The sequence below is a fragment of the Aquarana catesbeiana genome, linkage group LG05, assembly GCF_042186555.1.
Source record: "Aquarana catesbeiana isolate 2022-GZ linkage group LG05, ASM4218655v1, whole genome shotgun sequence".
In the NCBI taxonomy this organism is placed as follows: Eukaryota; Metazoa; Chordata; class Amphibia; order Anura; family Ranidae; genus Aquarana; species Aquarana catesbeiana.
This window is the reverse complement of record NC_133328.1, coordinates 316,087,645-316,103,840: the sequence shown is the minus strand read 5'-3', so window position 1 is coordinate 316,103,840 and position 16,196 is coordinate 316,087,645. Positions and strand designations below refer to the sequence as shown.

Here is a 16,196-nt window from a genome sequence, read left to right as displayed (position 1 = left end):
CGCACTTTTTTTGGAAAAAAATCACTTTTTTGAATAAAAAAATAAGACAACAGTAAAGTTAGCCCAATTTTTTTTTACATTGTGAAATATAATGTTACGCCAAGTAAATTGATACCCAACATGTCACGCTTCAAAATTGCGCCCGCTCGTGGAATAACGTCAAACTTTTACCCTTAAAAATCTCCATAGGCGACGTTTAAAAAATTCTACAGGTTGCATGTTTTGCGTTACAGAGGAGGTCTAGGGCTAGAATTATTGCTCTTGCTCTACCGGTCGCAGCGATACCTCACATGTGTGGTTTGACCACCGTTTTCATATGCGGGCGCTACTCACGTATGCGTTCGCTTCTGCGCGCAAGCTCTTCGGGACAGGGCGCTTTAAAAAAATTTTTTTTTTTTTTTTATTATTTATTTTACTTTATTTATTTTTTCACTGTTTTTAAAAAAAAAAAAAATTTGGATCACTTTTATTCCTATTACAAGGAATGTAAACATCCCTTGTAATAGAAAAAAACATGACAGGTCCTCTTAAATATGAGATCTGGGGTCAAAAAGTCCTCAGATCTCATATTTACACTAAAATGCAAAAAAAAAAAAAAAAAAGTCGTTTAAAAAAATGACACAAAAAAAATTGTGCCTTTAAGAGAAGTGGGCGGAGCCGTCGTAATGACGTCGCTCCGGCCGTCACATGGTATAGAGACGGGTGGGGGCCATCTTGGCCTCACTCGTCTCAGTACCTCAGCAGTGACAGGTCCCGATCTCCTCCGCCGCCTCCGGTAAGCGGCGGAGGGTGCGGGAGAGCGGCGGGAGGGGGGGTGACACCTCTCCCGCCGCCGATAACGGTGATCTCGCGGCTCGTGTACAGAATCGCCGGCCCTAAAGATGGATACCTCGGTTGTGGCAGCAGCTGCTGCCGTTACCGAGATATCCATCTTTAAAAAAATGACGTACATATACAGTGAGCGGTCGTCAAGTGGTTATATAATTTGTCACCATATGTAATCTGATGAATGTCTCAACAAGCAATGACATTTTTTATAACCTGTATACAGTATATTCACCAACTAGCATGAGAGGAGATGACGCATGATTAATCCAAGGGGCAACTCTCGGAGCTCTGCATATGTTCCTATGGGATGTGTGTTTTATAAATCCATGGAACGCCAAGATCTCACCACAGGACTCACAGAATTTGTTAAATCGTATCTATGGTCAATATGTTAAACTAGTAAATTTCTTTCAACATAGCATTTCAAGTATTTCTAGCATGAAGTTTGTAAACTTACTTTGCGATGAATCCCCACAGATTTTCTTACTTGTTTTCTGTGATACATATTCACTATGCCCTGTGAGTAGTCACTGCTGTGTTATAGTTACAGAGCCTGCCTACTGCCTACAGAGGTGCCGAGATGAGTTTCAGGAGGCAGAGCCAGTAGTACAGGAGTCACTACTTTCAGGCAGCAAGGTACCACAAGGCATATAGTCCTTAGAAATCAAAAGTAAACAGCAAAGGAAAAGCTGCAAAGCATGCAAGGAATCCAGGAAGTTGTGGAAAGCGATGCCAACAGACAGGCAGCATTCACAATATGAAAGGAGATTTTTCAAGTAAGCTTGCATTGGATTGCCAAATATAACTACTGTTTATATTTCTATTACAATGACGATACTATAAAATAAAAGTGTATGCTGTAATCCCTTTAAAGCACATATGTCAAACAAAAGGCTCATGGACCTTGTCATGTGGCTCTCGCACCCAGTTTTGCAGCCAGAACCTGGCAGGGTAGTTGCGGTTGCACACTGTGCATAGTGCACCCCTAAATCCTGCACTCTGTACACAGCGCACCCCGAACTCTGTATTCTGTATGTAGTGTACTCATTAACTTGGCACTCTGTACGTGACACACTCCTGAACCCTGCATTCTGTACATAGTGCACCCCTGAACTCTGTACTCTGCGCATGTGGCACCCTTGAAACCTACACTCTGTGCTTACGGCACCCCTGGAACTGCACTCTGTACACGGTGCACCCCTGAACTCTACACTCTGTACATAGTGCACCCCTGTAACCCACACTCTGTAAATAGCGCACCCCTGTACCCTGCACTCTGTACATAGCACATCCCTGTACCCTGCACATAGCACATCCCTGTACCCTGCACTCCAACTCCAAATGTCCCTTTTGAGGGCAAACGATACTGCTGATGTGGCCTGCAATGAAATAGAGTTTGACACCCCTGCTTTACCCTGCTTCCCACCCAACCTCGGCATCCCTGTAATAGGGTCTATACACCCAAGGGGGCAGGAAGGATCGGCTGATCATGTGACTCCTGTAATTTGCTGTCACAGTGGTCACATGATAGATAGCCAGTCCCACCAACTCCGAATCAGTAATGCTGACGTAGAGCCATCTTTGACAGCTCAGTCACTGTGCTGGGAGTGTGCAGTGGGCACAGAAAGATCTGACACCCATGGATGCATTTGTGCACCGCATGGAGGCATTAACGCCCACCATCTTTACCGCTGCACACGTGCATTACATGAGTGTGACGGATGCCTGGCACCCTGCCTGGGTTCCTCTGCCAAGATAAAGCTTCCTCCACTCTGGAACCAGGAATTATAGCTGAGAATTGCACCCAAGAACTAGACGACACCAGCTTGGGTGCAAACTGGAACCCCCCCTTATTGTAAATTCACACAAAATATATACCAGACAATAAACATAAACACATAAACATCCCACAATGGTTCGGTAACGAGGTCAATTGGACATAATACTAATCACATTTCCAAGAGGATTAGCAGACCGACAGAAACAAGAGGTGGCACAATTATCAATGGGAATGCACACCTAGGAGGCACACAATAGGGAATTATACAATGAGAGAAAGACACCTTAATAAACATATTTACAAAAAAGCAGCAGGAGATTTCAGCATCAGGTTGTCTAAACTGATTATATTCTTCTGTTGAGTCTCAGTCTAAGGAGGGGGTTGAAGCTGGTTTGGGCTGCTGATGTCATACTCCAACAAAACACAGGGGCCCGAAATCTGTACCCAGGTCCTAGGTTCCCAGAATTTGTGGGTTTTGGGGAGCCATGGACCGAAATCCGAATCAAAACCACTCCAAAGGTTGACTGATATGTAGATGAGGAGTGGAAGAGGGATTTTGTAGCCCAAATCAGGAGAGCAGCCTAATGACAATCATGGTTCCCTCCACAGATACAGTGGAGTGAGAGAGCATAGCCACATGGGGAAAAGAAGCTTGTTATTCACAGAATTATCAGGTACAAATAAAGGGGAAAAAAGCCTGAAATAAGAAAAGAAAACTAAGGCAGCCACTACATTTAAGGACTGGTAAGATGCAATATATTACATTGTTGTTATTGGGTTTAAATTATGTTTTGGGGTTTATATTTTAATTATACTCTCTACTTAGTGGAAACTGTGTTCTGGGAACACCTCATCCAGGTCCTGCCAGCCAAGGATTACCAACTCTCCCAATATGAATTTCTTTGCAGGTAGTTTAGTAATGCATGCCCAGAGACTTTCCCACTTTCCACAGCCTTCATCATTCAGGGAAAACATTTAATCAAGCCACTGATCTTCTCACTAGAGTATACATGAATCAATACTTGCAGACAGATGTAGCTGTGAGAGAGGACAGTATGTTGCAGAGTGATTAGCAAGAGGCACCCTTTCAAAGCTCTAAGCCCGGGTTCACACCTATGCGAATTAGATGCGGCTTACACCGCATCTAATTCGCAGGACATTTTAAAATACATTCATATGAATGCATCTGGTTCACATATGTGCGTTGCATTCGCACTGCGCATTGCACAAAAAACGTGTGCGTTTTTTGGGCATTGCGGTGCGAACTACAAGCCTATTATCTCCTATGGGAACGCATCTGATTCGCAGATGCATTGCGTTCTGAACAAGGATTTTCTCTTTCTCCTCACTACACCTCCCCCTCTCCCTGCTCTCTAATCCTGAGCAAAAACGCAATGAATCCGTTGAACAGGAGATTGTTATCTCCCCAGTGAAACCTGAGCTTCAATTCGCACCGCACAAGTGTGAAACAGGGCTAAATGATTCTGCTGCAACCTACCATTGGAAAATTACATAAAATTTAAATTATGGTAAATTAAGTTGACTCTGTGACTTCAGCAAAGAGGCATGATTTCTGGATTACATTTTTAACGCCAAATAATGATTTTAATTGGACCTTGAGTGAACCTTTCGTCCATACCAGTTAAAGTTACAGGTCACTGTATAGAACATACGGGACATGTATATGCCTTTCTTGCTGCTCCAACTGGTCGACAGACCACCTGAGATTTCTATGGTACAACTGGTTCAGCAAGTCCAGCAGGGTTATGCAAGCTCCTTCGGCTCCATTACATCGTGCCCATAGCCGGCAAATGTACCCTTAGGCCCAGAGCAATGCATTGTGAGGAGTGGAGGTGGGGGGGCAGGGAAGCACCATGTGTCCTACCTATTCTTGGGTAAACTAGTAGCCAAAAAATGAGAACAGGGACAGTAACCATGGTCTGTATGCTCCATACAGTGAGGTGAAGGTTGTACCAAAAAATTGGCAAAATTATAGGTTCAATGTAAACACAGGCTTTGAATAATTTAAATGGTTCTAAAGGTTCAAGGTTTTTTTTTATCTTTAAGCATTCTATACACAAAGGTACAAAGGTAAAAACCACTGGGAAGCAGCCCTCCCAATACTTACCCGAGCCCCATCACAATCCAGCAATCTGCACAAGAACCTCAGCTCTCTGGGGACTTTCCCTCCTTATTGGCTAAGATAGCACATCCAGTGAGCCAATGAGGAGAGAGAGGGGGGGTGCAGCCAAGCCGCAGCTCTGTGTGTGAATGGACACCCAGAGCAGTGGCTCGGGAACAAGCCTGTTTAGGTGCCCCAGAGCAAGCTGGTGAGGGCTGCTCTGTGTAAAACCACTGCACAGATTAGGTAAGTATAACATGTTAGTTTATTTATTTAATTAAATTGCCTTTAATATCATTTTAAAGCTGAAATCGGGGCAGACAAGTGTGTGTTATTTGGCAAAGCAGTGTAAATCCCACGACTGGATGGACAGAAAGATGAAATCTTTAGCAGGTAAAACATCTCTCACATACTGTATGCACGAGGGTTGTACTGAAGGTAATGCCAAAGTAGACATAACTTTTTTATTGACTTGCATAGGTCGTTCAAATTTTACATTGGTAGAGTAACTCTAATGCCGTGTACACATGGTCGGACTTTAGTCTACAAAAGTCCGACGGACGCCGACAGACCAAAGCTGGCTGACAATCCGATCGTGTGTGGGCTTCCCCGGACTTTCAGCTGACTTTTTCAGCCGCAAATCTGACGGACTTTAGATTTGAAACATGCTTCAAATCTTTACGTCGTAACTACGCCGGACCCAGAAATCTGCTCGTCTGTATGCTAGTCCGACGGACAAAAACCCACGCTAGGGCAGCTATTGGCTACTGGCTATCAACTTCCTTATTTTAGTCCGGTGTACGTCATCACGTACGAATCCGTCGGACTTTTGTGTGATCGTATGTAGGCAAGTCCGTTTGTTAAAAAGTCTGCCGCAAGTCGGCCAAAAGTCCGTCGAAAGTCTGTCGGACGGGCTGTTGGACTTTTGTAGCCGAAAAGTCCGACCGTGTGTACGCGGCATTACTCTATAGTAACTCTTTTTTTGTGGTAGGTAAATAATGGGTTCCAAGAAGAAACAACGTGCCATCATTAAGTGCCACTCGTTGACATTTTGTGTCAGTGATCGCAGTTGATGGTTTTTTAAATGCGTGGTTTGTCCCCCTCTTTAAACCTCTTCATCTTCTGCATTATGTCCTTGCAAATGGTGTCAAATTGGTAAATATTGTGTAGCCTTCTGCGCCCCTCCATCACAAACTCAATGACGGCACGTTGCTTTTGTTTGGAATCCATTATTTACCTGCAATGAAAAAAGAAAAAGGAAGAGTTGCTCTATCAACATGTGAGATTTGAAAGACTTATGTACGTTAATAAAAAATGCATTTACTGTTGGCTTCAACACAGCACAATAAGGTTCCCCTAAAGCTGCAAACCATTCTGGTCAAATGTCGAATGTTACTGTACATTTCAATCCTGTTCCACGTTCATCTACAAGTCACAGGCTAAATAAATATGAAATTGCATAGAAGAGTTTTGCATTTCTGCTATTAAAAAGTGATAATTCAAGAAGAGTGTGCTCTTGACAACTGCAGGCTATATATATCAAGGGAAGGGGTATGAGATACAAGTATATATTTCCACCTTTAGCACCGAGAACAAGCTGTGCTGGATTAATGGATATTACAGTTCATACTTGACCAAGCATAGGATGTTCAATGGCATGTGAGAGTGGGAACTACATCTACTTGATATGGGGAAGACTTTCATTCCATAGGAACAATTTTAGTCATACCACTCAATATTCCAGTCTGAAAACATAGGCAGTCCTGGAGGATTCGTTTTAAATACTGAACTGCAAAGTTTAAAATAATATGTGATTGGAGGACTTGGAAACAAGGCAAGCATAGAATGTTCCTTTGGTATATAATACTCAGCTAAAAACCTCTAAAATCAGTGACCACACAACTACAATTGCTGGGATCAGCTGGTTACACCTGGACAGGGGGCATGGTATTCGGCTGGTGTCAGTGACGTACTGTTGGCTCTAAAATCTACAACACCTTTCTGCATTGCCTATTGCTGTAAGCTCTGACTGCTCACTGTAGTGGAGGCTCTGATTGGCTGCTTCAATCTACATGATACCCCCTGTAGTCTTCTGCAGCATTCTGCTGTTTCCAGGAGTTACTGCACGTGTCTTTTAGCACAACTACAGGTTTATAAGTAAGACTAAACAATTCACGGTAAATTAAAAACCAATTCCGGCATAGAGTACTATAACAATGCATTTTGTAGAATGATAAATATATGTTTTCTGCATACCTTTTTTCCTGCTAAATGATCACGCCATACCAATCACTCCTGTATGGATGGTTCCAATAGGTTACTAACCATTGCACTCTGTACACTAGCTGTATATGACATACTCCTGACCACTGCAATCTGTACCCTATGTTGTATATAACATACTCCTGATCGCTGCACTCTGTATCCTAGGCTTTATATGACACTCCTGGCCACTGCACTCTGTATGCTAGGCTGTATAAAGCCGCGTACACATGGGCGGACTTTTCGTCCGGACTGGTCCGACGGACAATTCGACCATGTGTGGGCTTCATTGCACCTGCAGCGGACTTTTTCGGTCGAAAATCTGACGGACTTTAGATTTGGAACATGCTACAAATCTTTCCGACGGACTCGAGTCCGGTCAAAAAATCCGCTCGTCTGTATGCTAGTCCGACGGACAAAAACCGACGCTAGGGCAGCTATTAGCTACTGGCTATCAACTTCCCTATTTTAGTCCAGTCGCACATCATCACGTACGAATCCGTTGGACTTTGGTGTGATCATGTGTAGGCAAGTCCGGTCGTTAGAAAGTCCGTCGTAACGACCGTCGGACCTTTGTTGTCAAAAAGTTTGACTGTGTGTACGCGGCATAAGACATACTCCTGATCAGTGCACTCTATATGCTAGGCTAGGCTGCATAGGACACACTCTTGGCCACTGCACTCTGTATTATAGGTTGCATATGGCACACTCCTGATACTGCACTCTGTGCACATACTTCTAACCCCTGCACTCTTTATGCTATATTGTACAACATTTGTTGGTTGACCATTAGTCAGACTATGTTAATGAATTTCTTCCTGACGGTAAGCTGTGTGCTTTCCTGCGCACAGTTTACCTGTGTTTAGGTTTGTATGTGTCTGCTAAGACTCTCACTTATGGGATAGCAGTTAAAGCATATTTTGTAGGTACAAGGACTGTGCCATATGTTACTATATACACAGTGAATAAGCCCAAGTTTTTATGCTTCCGCCACTGTTAGCACAATTCACCACAGGAACCCCCACCTCCTTAAATCCCCTCTGGGTGCCTAAGGTTTGACCCTCTCCCAGAAAAAAAAAAAAGATCCATGGCCCTGGGGCTATGGAATTTATTTAACTGCAGGAACTCTGAACTGCAATGATTGTTTATTGTATAAACTGTGCTCGTTTTTTTCTAGGGAGAGTAAAGCTCCATTCACACATGTGCGATTTGTCATGCGACTTTGGACATCAAAGTCACATGACACATTGCACACCATTCTTTTCAATGGCACCTGTTCAAATCAGTGCGACTTAAAGTTGCAGAAACGTTAAAATGGTGCCTGCACTACTTTGGTCCGACCTTTGATGTGACTTTCATCCAGAGAATGTAAAGTCGGATGAAAAATGCACCAAAAATCACGTCAAAGTCACACTGGAAATTGTGAGACTTTGGAGATGCGCTAATGTGAATGAAGCCTTAAAACACATTTACTTAATCCATTCTATGTTCCTCGAACATGCAGTGTTCCATATGCTCTGGCGGTGGACAGTCTTTTGTAGTCATCACGCCAAATGCAGGGCTGCATAAGCCTTGATGGCATCAGAACCTTAGACTACTTCAGCATGGGGGAGAAGACACTGCAGGGACTGGTCCATCAGCTCAGAGGAGCAGAGGATCAGGTAAGTAAATCTGGTCTACGAGCACTTAACTCTGATAGTGGAGAGAATTTTCAGTTTTTCCAGAGTTGGGCTTTAGGGCTTACATATGCATACACAGCACCAGACGTTCTGAATATATGCTGTATTATACAGTTCCCATTAGCAAGGAGCCAAACAGGGATACATGTTTTAGGGTAGCCTGTTAATATAATTTAATAAAAACATTATCAAATTTAAATTACATAAATCTTGCATAGCCATTCTTTACTGAATTTGTACCGGATTGAGATATTTATAATACTGGTATACTTGCCAATAATATCTGTTACTGGATGTGCGTACTTGTGCCATAGTTAATACTGAGTGGTGCACAAGTTTCCTACAATGCTGCCTCCTACTGGAAGTTATAGACTGATACAAGTTTGATCTTTAAGTTACATCATACTGTACCTCCAAACTTGGACAGAGAATGAGGGACACCTTTTTAGCAGACAGTATGTAGGCATAAGACATGACCCCTTTATGAGGACTATGAAGATTTAGTGAACCAAAAATGATTGGTTCAACCCACAAGTGAAAAATTTTCACCACGACTTTTACTTTATAATAGTTTTAAAACTAATAATAGCAATGACAAAGAAGATGGATGAGAGATTTAGTGTTGTATAACATTTTAGTAATTAAATTATGTACTTTTATAGACACTTATAAATAAGAACAAAAAAAGGACAAATGGGGAGGATAGAGAGGCTTTTGAGGGATTTGGTATCCAAAGAGGAACAAAGAGGGACAACTGGGAGCAATGGTTAACCACTTCAGCCCCGGTTTTTGCGATACAGCACTGCATAGCTTTAACTGAGAATTGCGGTTGTGCGACGCTATACCCAAACAAAATCGACGTCCTTTTTTTCACTACAAATAGAGCTTTCTTTTGGTGGTATTTGATCACCTCTGCGGTTTTTATTTTTTGCGCTTTAAAAAAAGAGCAACAATTTTGAAAAAAAAAACAACACATTTTTAACTTTTTGCTATAATAGATATCCCGATTTTTTTTTTTTTAAACGCGGGTGCTCGGGAGACATCGCATCAGCTCCTACGTCATGCGGTGGGTGCGAGCACCTCCGGCGGTGCGCACGCTCCTGCAAAGGATATTTAAAGGGCCGATGTATAGCTACAGGGATTTTCCCAGGAGAGCCAACCAGCCGCAGCATAATGATGGCGACTGGTCGGCTAGTGGTTAAAACAAGCCTTTGTTGAGAAAAACACAGAGACTGGAATTGTGAAATTCTAATATTCCGCGCTTAGGACCAATACCAGCAGGAACTGCAGCCCCCCAAACAGAGGAAAACACCAAGGTGAAGTCCACGTGGTAAAAAATGTTCTAATAGGGGAATGGCGCTGTTCACAAAAAATATATATAAAGAGGTGAAATCTCAAAATAAAAATAAAAAAAGTGTGTGTGCACCAGAGTCCAACAATAAACTTGGTGAAAGATTCTATAAACGTGCTAAAACCTCTTACAGTATATATGTCATGTGGGATGTGGGTGTGCAAGTCACCAAAACATTTGAAAAGTAAAAATAAACATAAAAAACTGGTATGAGTGAAACTACAACCTAACACAATTGGTTATATCCACATTTAAAAATCCCACTGACATGCAAAGTGACACCAGATAGTGGCAACTATAATTCCTCTGATATTAACTGGAAAAATCAGAACATATTAATACAAAATATATGTAATAAATAAATACATATACAACAATCAAAAAATGTGATAAATAAGTTGATGAATGTGTGCAACCAGAAAGACGTGTGATAATTAAGTGCACCAATAAAAATGTCCAATAAAAATTTCCAATAAAAATTGTCCAATGAGTGTGAAAAAAGTCCCTGTGTGCAGATGGTATGTGTATCCAAGTGATCCCCAGCAGGTTTTCAGTACTGATGTTATCCGTTTATTGTTAGGCCCCCACTCGTGCCCTCACTCACCGGAACGCCCAACCCCTGTGGTAGGCGTGGTAGCGGCGTGCGTTCCACAGCCTAACAAAAACCGGAAGCTAACACAAAGTCCAACACTGAAGCGACGTATGCGTACCACGTGACCACGCCTGGTACACATACGTCACTTCAGTGTTGGACTTTGTGTTAGCTTCCGGTTTTTGGTAGTTAGGCTGTGGAACGCACGCCGCTACCACGCCACCATAGCGGCCATTGGCTTCCAGCCAGCCGGTGGAGCATTGTCAGCTCCCAGTTTTTAACCTATATGTTTAATAAATTTAACTTTTTCGGATTTACGCTATGAGGCTCCTCTTTTCTCTACATACATGGACATTTTCCGGTGGATACCATTAAAAAGATAACTAGCGATCTAAGTGGGAAGGAGATCGTGGACCCTGAGAGAGGGATATCGGTCGTTCAGGATTCCGAGTACTGGATCTACACTCATATGCCCATTACCCCTGCAGGGGTTGGGCATTCCGGTGAGTGAGGGCACAAGTTGGGGTCTAACAATAAATGGATAACATCAGTACTGAAAACCTGCTGGGGATCACTTGGATACACATACCATCTGCACATGGGGACTTTTTTCACACTCATTGGACAATTTTTATTGGACATTTTTATTGGACATTTTTATTGGTGCACTTAATTATCACACGTCTTTCTGGTTGCACACATTCACCAACTTATTTATCACATTTTTTGATTGTTGTATATTTATTTATTTATCACATATATTTTGTATTAATATGTTCTGATTTTTCCAGTCAATATCAGAGGAATTATAGTTGCCATTTTCTGGTGTCACTTTGCACGTCAGTGGGATTTTTAAATGTGGCTATAACCAATTGTGTTAGGTTGTAGTTTCACTCATACCAGTTTTTTATGTTTATTTTTACTTTTCAAATGTTTTGGTGACCCACATCCCACATGACATATATACTGTAAGAGGTTTTAGCACGTTTATAGGTTTATAGAGTCACGCATGGCTGTGCCAAATTCATATACTGACAGGAGCCAGCAGAGTGAAAAACCACAGGATTCTGTAAGTGGGGAAAGGGGGTGGTTTGAGGGTGGGGAGCTGTGGACAACTCATGTTTCAATCTGAAAACATAAAAACATGGTCAGAAAGCTGGACTTAAAGCGGAGCTTCACCCAAAAGGGGAAGTTCCGCTTTAAGGCCTCCTCCCCTTCTCCTCTTTCAGCAATGGCACTTTATTTTGTGTGTGTGTGTGTGTGTGTGTGTGTGTGTGTGTGGGGGGGGGGGGTTACCTGGTTTTGACAGGTACCTGCTCCCACCTCTGCTCAGATCACCTAGCAGATCCGAGCGGAAGTTCTCCCCCTTCCCTCCCTCCTCGCAGTCCTCCGGGACCTGTGGTGTGTCCATTCACAATGCGCAGTGCGACTCGTGAATGCGCAGTGGGCATCCGGCTGTGAAGCCGCAAGCTGTCACAGCCAGGTGCCCACAGTTAAAGTGAAGCTCCACCCGATTTTATCACATTAGCTCAAGACGATTACCTCAATGTCCTAATATAAAAACAGAACTTTTTTTTTTTGTTTTTTTTTCTACTGTACCTTTGTTTTGCAGATCATCTTGTGCATTTCCTGTATGTGGAGTTTGCAGATATGGGTGAGTATAGTGCGGCTATATCGTCATTTCCTTTTAGCCACACTGGCTCCTGGGAGCTTGTGTCATTGTTCCCAGGAGTCAGTGCGGCGGCCTGGCGCGAGTTATCGCGTGATTTTAATACTGCCCGTTGTGATGGCAACCTGAGCCATTAAGGTTACTGCGCATGCGCGAGATTGGGGATACAACGGGCGGTGCATGCTGGTCGATCAGCGGCACAGTATCCCGGAAGAAGATGCCTGTGGGCTTCACATGCCCACAGGCAAGATGAGGACCGTCAGTCTAAAAATTTAAAAGTTTATTTTTTCGGAGAAAACTTAAAGCAACAAAAACAGAACAAGTGAGTTACATATTTCAATCACATAATTTCTGTCATTTTCCTAAAAAAAACAAAAAACGTTGTAGACAATGGAACCCCGCTTTAAGATACCAGCATCAGTGACCGAAGATGGGTGGAGAAAAGGGCTTGGGTGAGCACAGCGCTGGATCCTGGGACAGGTGAGTGTCTGTTTATTAACAGTTGTTGTACCTGTTGGCTTTTAATTTTTACTATATCGACTGGAGCTCCTCTTTGATCTTTAAATCAACGACTTTTGTCCCCTTGAACGACTGCTTTAAATACAAAGATATCAATGTTGGAAATAGCTTTATTAAAGCATATGTAAATGCTTACCTTGTAAAACAACTTATTCAGGAATACAATAGAAATCCAAGGCAAAACGTGATTTTTTTCTATACCCACTGTAAATACATAAGTATATACAGTGGGTATAGAAAAAAAATCACCCCCCTTTAAAATAATCACATTTTGTTGCTTTGCAGCCTGATTTTGTTTTATCCAGTTGTATTTACAGTGCAACTTAGAACATCCACGTGAAAGATATAAACACCAACATGTCCGGAAAAAAAAAGTAAAAATTCAAAAACTGAAAACACTGAGTTGGAAAAGATCACCCCCCTCCTAACAATTACTTGTTAACTCAATAAGGTGTAGCTAATCACCTTCTCGATGGCACACAAAGCCATTTGACTTTCAACTGTAAACATTTTGATTAGTGCAGCATGAAAAGAGCTTTCCTGGAGCATTTCAGTCCCTGATAGTACAATTGAAGCTAACAATCAACTATGGGTGGCAAAGCACTGTCAAAAGTTCTCTGGGATCGATTTAGGAGGCCGAATACAAATGCACGTCACACTTTTCAGATATTTTCAAAAAATGTTGAAAACCATTTAGAATTTTCCTTCCACTTCACAATCTTATGCCACTTTGTGTTGGTCTATCACAGGGATAAGCAATTAGCTTATCCCTGTGATAGACCAACACAAATCAGCTGTTGCAAAACTACAAGTCCCATCATGCCTCTGCCTCTGGGTGTCATGCTTGTGGCTGTCAGAGTCTTGCTATGCATCATGGGACTTGTAGTTCTACAACAGCTGGAGGTCCGCTAATTGCATATCCCTGCGTCTATTGCATAAAATCCCAATAAAATACATTTACGTTTTTGATTGTATCATGACAAAATGTGGGAAATTTCAAGGGGTATGAACACTTTTTCAAGGCACTGTATGTGTGTATATAAATACACACACACACACACACATTAAAACCTTGATTTGAGAGCGTTTTGCAAGATTTTAAATACATTTTGACTTGATATACAAGCGATGTCTTGATATACAAGTAGCGTCATGCCACAACTGAGTATAAAAGAGAAGAGAGTCACCTCTAAGTGTAGCAGTATTGTTACATTTAATGAAGGTACAACATTTAGCAACATGTTGCTACACTTAGAGGCTCCTCTCTTCTCTTTTATACTCTGTAGCTGCTGCTGGATTTTGCTTCTAATCCCCTTGTGGAGGCTTCCATTTGTGGATGGACATTTTATGGTTACACAACCTGGTCACATTGCTATAATCTTTTTGTAAGGACTATAAACTGAAGGACCAATGAATAAATGGTTGTGGAAGGAATCATTTGTGTTTCCATTATTTCTTATGGGGAAATTTGCTTTGATACACAGGAAAGAGGAAATGGGATATATTCGTGTTTGGACTGCCAACATCCTAAACATACAAAAGGTTTGTACACCAACACCGTACTTTTACAGTGTAGGTGTACAAACCCTTTGCTTTGGATTACAAGCATGTTTCTGGAACGAATTATGCTCACAATCCAAGGTTTTAATATATATATATATATATATATATATATATATCTATATATATATATATATACATATATACATATACACACACACACACATACATACAGGGCCGCCATCAGGAGGGTACAGCCGATACACATGTACCAGGCCCGAGTGTCTGGATGGGCCGGGGGCCTGGCGGCAAGGAGCGAGGAGCTGGAGGAGAAATAGTGCTGGTCTGCAGGAGAGATGCGGCCGTAGGCTAAGCATAGTAAGCTGGCAGGGCTGAGACTCGGGAGATGGTGTGAGGGAGGGACCTAACAGCCTTTCAGTTGCTCATTGGTTGAGGAGGCAGCAGGAGGCAGACTATCAGTTAGGCTGTTGAATTTGTCAGTTTACACCCATCTACCTCCAATCTGATCTTATCTGGCAAAAAGAAAAGATGGAAGGGCCTCCATTCCCCTCCGTCTGTTGGGTGTAAACGGCGGACAGCATGAGCAGACACAGATCTGTCAGTTGCCCACTCAGCTCAGCAAGGGATCCACGGACAGATCCCCTGCTGAAAAAAACTGGATTGGCCCATGTGAAGATTGCAGCTAGAGTGCAATCAGATCTAGGTCTGTTTAGCAAAGCCTGGCCGAGATTCAATCTATGTATGGGCAGGCTGAATGTACCCAAGTTAATAAATCAACTTGAGTACGACCAGCCTGTCAGATTTTACATACAATTATCGCTAGCAGCTCTTGTAGCCACTAGCAATTATTACTGTGTTCTCCTGGCAGGGGCGGTTTTCCCACCCCACACTGGGAGAACACAATGGCTACACAGCAGGGATTCCCCCATCAACCCTGTCTGTGTTAATGGGGGAATCGAGCAATTTTTTGCCTGCAACCCGTGGGACACAGGTGGGGAAAAAAAAATCATAATTTGGCCAAAATGGGGAAAAAAGTGCTTGCTTTACATATACTTTAGTATGATACATAACTAGAACATCTAATAGGGTTATGTCATTGCAGGAGATTTCCCCTCACTTTCTGTCTTGATGTCACCAGAACAAGAAGTGAGGGGATCTCCCTGTGGGGATATAGCCAGCAATTGTTTACACTATATATGACATTATAAGGCAACAAATGCAAGCTATTTCCCCACAGTGAGATTCCCCCACTTCCTATTCTGGTGACACTAAGACAGGGAGTGAGGGGAAACCTCATGCAAAGATATAACCCTATTAGATGTTCTAGTTATGTATAAAAAGTATATATAAAGCAAGCACTTTTTTTCCATTTTGGCTAAATAATGGAAGAAAAAAAAAACACTTTTTTTTTTTTTACCATCTGTGTCCCATTGTGAGGTCACATAGGCACAACAGGTAATGAAAGAGAAATGCCCTTGGAGACAGTTTCCACCAGAACCCCAGGATGGAGGAGAAGGGATTGGAGGAGGACATGGGATGGAGGAGATGGGACTGGAGGAGGATAAGGAGATGGGACTGGAGGAGGATGTGGGATGGAGGAGATGGGACTGGAGGAGGAGGTGAGACCGGAGGAGAATAAGGACATGGGATGGAGGAGATGGGACTGGAGGACATGGGATGGAGGAGATGGGACTGGAGGAGATGGGACTGGAGGAGATGGGACTGGAGGGAAGGAGGATGTGGGATGGAGGAGATGAGACCGGAGGAGGAGGAGGATGTGGGATGAAGGAGATGGGACTGGAGGAGGAGGATGTGGGATGGATGAGATGGGACTGGAGGAGGTGGATGTGTGATGGAGGAGATGGGACTGGAG

At 42.7% G+C, this 16,196-nt stretch overlaps 1 protein-coding gene and 1 long non-coding RNA gene across 2 annotated transcripts in view; one reads left to right on the top strand and one right to left on the bottom strand.

Moving 5' to 3' along the window:
• Nucleotides 1–16,196, top strand: part of LOC141144816 (uncharacterized) — a 238,371-nt gene that overhangs the window by 48,382 nt on the left and 173,793 nt on the right. The gene's annotated exons all lie outside the window — the stretch shown is intronic.
• The window catches only part of RETREG1 (reticulophagy regulator 1), a 214,171-nt gene that overhangs the window by 127,190 nt on the left and 70,785 nt on the right, over nucleotides 1–16,196 (bottom strand). The gene's annotated exons all lie outside the window — the stretch shown is intronic.